We start from the raw sequence: 4,431 nt of genomic DNA, 5'->3' as shown, positions 1-4,431 counted from the left end.
TTTTGTGTGGCTTTACTTTGTGTTGGTAGTTTCCACATGCAAGTGAAGCGATATGCTACTTGTCTTTCTGTCTGACTTATTTCATTTAGCAACACACTCCCCAGGTTCATCCGTGTTGTGGCCAATGGCAAGATAAGAAGGAATGATTCTGAAAGTGGGAATGGAGGTGGGAAAAGATAGGAAGGCCAGGACACAGGGTGACGGGCTGAAAGGAAGGAAGGAAGGCCTAGTTTGAGATATTATAGGAATTACGGCCCAGATGTAACAGGTACTTCCTCCTCTGCCCTTCCCCTGGCCCTGCCCAGGAGCCTCGCTGAAACCCCCTCTCCTCCCAATGCCCCGCTAAACCCTCCGAGTACTGGGAGCCAGGGACAGTAGGAAAATGGTACTTAACTTCAGTTCTGGGTTAACCAGTCAGATTCCCGGGGCAGAGCGCGCAGTGGGGCGGTGGCGGGGAGAGGGGAGGGGGGAGATGGGTGGCTGTGTGCTTAAGACGGGCCCAGGGACTGGGGTTTGAGAACTTTCCTGTCGCGCCCCGCCCCCTCCTTAGGCCTCTCCGCAGGCTCCGTTCTGCCTGGAGAGTCCAGGGCTGCCTGTCCCCTTCCAGGCAAAAAGAGGAACCGGAAAGAAGGGGAGAGGGAATCGGGGGCGGTTGTTGGCTGCAAATGTAATCCTGGCAAATGGGCGGTTGGGGAGAGGGGCGTGGGGGGATGGATGGAGGGCTGGGCAGGAAATGATGTTGAAGGACTATGACCCTGGCCCAGTCCACAGAGCGCTTCTCAGGACCTGCGAGCCCGGGAACCCCTGGCTTCAGGACAAGGGCGTTTCCTCGGGGTAGCTGCCCACAGACAACCGCATGGCCACACTCCACTCACATGACTTCCCACACAAACCCTCCATCATCCATCGCTAGCCACCCTTGCAGCCAAGGGAGTGCTTTGCCAGCGCTCATCAAGGAACCTGCGGCCCCAAGCCCCCAAGCGCTCACTTCACAGGTGCCTCTCAGCCACTTCCCCCAGGAGCCACTGCTCCCCTCCCAGCTCAGCGGTTTTATTACCAGATCTTCAGCCCAAGCAACCAGTGCCTCCAGTCCCTTCCCATAACACCTTCCTCCACCAAGTGGCACTTTACCCCTGTCTCCTGAGGACACACCCAGCAAAAGCCTCTGCACTGGCCCCCTGACCTGGAGCAGGAGGGACAGGAAGCACTTTTTCCCAACGTATGGCCCTGGGAATGAAGAGCACTCTCCCTCTACCCTTTAGTCCCAAACCCATATTTTCCCCCTAATGAGGAGGCAATAGCATTGACTACACAGTAGCAAAGGACAGATAGTGAATGTAAGGATTTTTACAGGCCTCTTAGTATCTGTCTCTGTAAGCACTAGGCCCCTCCATGTTTGTGACACAAAAGCAGCCAAAGACAACATGCAAATGAATGGGAGACCAGATTTGCTCACTCTCCTAGTTTGCTGACCCCAGATTTAGGGTTTATAGGGTGTCCCAGATATGGGTGCCCACCGGCCCGGGGAAGCATTTCCCAGGGTGCTCTGCTGTATGTTGAAGAGCCAGAAATATGTCCCTATCCTACCGGTGGCTTCTGGGTGGAGTGACTGTGAGAGGATGTGGGTCCCAAGGGTGGGGGCCAGTGCTCCTCTCCTTTTTGTAGAGGGATTCCTTGGTCCAAGGGGGCCATGAGAGACACTGCACGGAGCTATAGGTGTGACAACATTTCTGCTGTCAAGATCAGGCCTCCCTGGTTCTGCATCTTATTTGTTCCCTCTGGCGCTGCTCATTTCAATGCTAGAAATATCACTTCTATCTTAGGACTGCTGGGACTATCTGACCTACTGACGGTCATGATGGCCAACCCTGATACCCCATAGCCAGAGGCCTCATCTCCTCCAGGTCCCAGGACTTTACCAGGAGCCTCTTTAAATGGTGTGGGTTTCCCTGTGGCAAGAGACATGTCTTGCTGCTGAACACTGGGTCTGTGTTGTGATTCTCTAGAACAGTGATGGCGAACCTTTTGAGCTCGGCGTGTCAGCATTTTGAAAAACCCTAACTTAACTCTGGTGCCATGTCACATATAGAAATTTTTTGATATTTGCAACCATAGTAAAACAAAGACTTATATTTTTGATATTTATTTTATATACAGTGAGGCCTTGGATTACAAGTGTCCTACCGAGTTTTTGGAGATACCAGCTGTCTCTCAGTCGATTTTTTGCTTTGAGTTGACAGAGTAATTTGAGTTAATGAGCTTCTTAACGAGCTCCCTCAGGAACGAATTAAACTCGTAAGTCAAGGCCCCACTGTATTTAAATGCCATTTAACAAAGAAAAATCAACCAAAAAAATGAGTTTGGGTGTCACCTCTGACATGAGTGTCATAGGTTCGCCATCACTGCTCTAGTAGGAAGTCCCCATAGCACCTTGTCCTACTACAGATACCTCTAGCATCATAGGTCTGCTGGGTCTTATTGTCACTGGATGGATGTCAGGCCCAGAGTGGGTCCGCCTCAGACTGGCTTGTACGTAGTGTGCGGGCTCTTGACTTGGTGCAGGAAAGCGTTCACAAAACAAGTCCCCCTGATTTTGAGAGGCTGGTTATTAAAGCTGGGGACAGTGAAACCAAGGAAGGGCTTATGGCAGAAAAAGCAACAGGCCAGAGCCTAGCGCTGCTCTACCTTGCTTCCTAGAAGTGTCATACGAGAGAAGTGAGCCAAGTCCAGGCTGCACTTGGCTCACAAGGAAGTCAGAGCAAAAGGCGGCCTTGGAGAGAGGTTCAGGGGGTGAGCCCAGGATGAGCTGCCACTGTCCACGGCTCCCCTGGTTGTAAGTCTTGTGGGGACCCTTAGAGTTCAGGAGAAAGAAAGTAAAAAGTTCAGGAGGGACAGGGTATGCTCCCAAGAGAGCCCTGAAATTCCAAAATTAGGCTTTTCCTTTCAAAACACATAGGTATTTCCAGAAGATATGGAAGCAGAAAGTATCCTTATTTGATTGGGGACTGGAACCCTTTGTCTTGAGGGTTTTGATCTCTCTTCTGTGGACAAGAATCTCAGGGGAGAGTTTCAGCATAATATTCATCAGCTTTGCAGGTGCGTTTTTAATATGCTAATGCATCAAAATCAGCATATAGGGGAGTTTGGGGTTATCCTCTGGTCAGCTTCTCAGCTATACTTTTATCTTGGGTCTGTCTGGCTCTAATCAGTTATTTTTTTGGTGATGTGTTTCCCTGACTTCATCTGTCCTTGGGTTTTTTTGGCCCAAATGGCATTAATTGGGTCTTTGTCCTGTAACTCCCTGAACAGGATGATTGGAACTATTTATTCTCTGGCAGGGAGGAGAGGTCCTTGGTTAGGGAAGATAAGGTCTCATGATTCATTAGCTGGCTATAAATTGGTTAAATTGTTTGTTCTTGTTTAATTATCTTGTCTGTTTCCCCATTCCACTTGCCCAGGAGTTTTCCCAGCTTCTTACTATCCTGCCTCATTTTGGCCCAAGAGTTGAGGTCTGGACAAGACTATCACTCTGTGTTTCCATTGCAGCTGCACCAACCCTGGCCCCCGCCCCAGCCCCCCCCAGCCCCGCTCCAGCCCCAGCCCCAGCCCCAGCCCCAGCCTCAGCTCAATCGAAGGCCACAAACATCATGCCCATCACTTGGATCCTCACTGTGATCCTCACCTGCTCCATCATAGTTGGCATCCTAGGCTGGGTCCTCTGCAGTAACAGGTACTGAGGGCAGAACTGAATGGGAACTGAGGGGCTGATGGCCTGTGAGCACAGGGAAAGGTAAATTCCAAGCTCGACCTCTACCCCTTCTCTTTGTGGAAATTAGACCAGGAAAATACGATGTAATATCGCTTGATAGCAGTAACTCAGACAAGCTCAGCCCTTAGATCTGCTATTTTCTTGTCAAACCAGTGGGAAATGGAGGGACCTGCACTGAGGCTTAAGGTCTGTAGAAGTTTAAGGGCCTGAGTGAAGTCAGTCCGGATTCTCTGTTTGGGAGAGTGTGTTTGGGCCCAGTGTAGGGGGTGGGGACAGCAGGCACACGGGGCACGCGCAGTACTCACATTCAGGTGAGAGCAGCATGGTGGCTCCATGTGATGTGTCCAGGGGAAGGGGAATACCCAGGGGCTAAAAGGGCCTGAGTCTAATCCCAGGAAGAGTGGTGGAAGGTCTTGCAGACCCAACTGAAAAGGCTAAAGTTCACAGTTGAGTTCCCACAGAAAGTTGCTTCGGGTATGTCAGATCAGGCAGCAGGCGAACAGTAGGGAATGTGCAGGACAAGGTTAGAAGGAGGCCAAGTTCTTGGTGGAAAACAGGTACTAGTATTCCTGGCTGAGCCCTGATTCAGTCACGTGACAGCCAGCCGCCTCCACACTCAGATCCTGAGTCAGTGAGTGCTTTTGCCTTGAGCAGAGGTGACA

This window comes from Myotis davidii, unplaced genomic scaffold (genome assembly GCF_000327345.1).
Source record: "Myotis davidii unplaced genomic scaffold, ASM32734v1 scaffold1534, whole genome shotgun sequence".
NCBI classification, from domain to species: Eukaryota; Metazoa; Chordata; class Mammalia; order Chiroptera; family Vespertilionidae; genus Myotis; species Myotis davidii.
Note: the sequence above shows the minus strand (reverse complement) of the source record.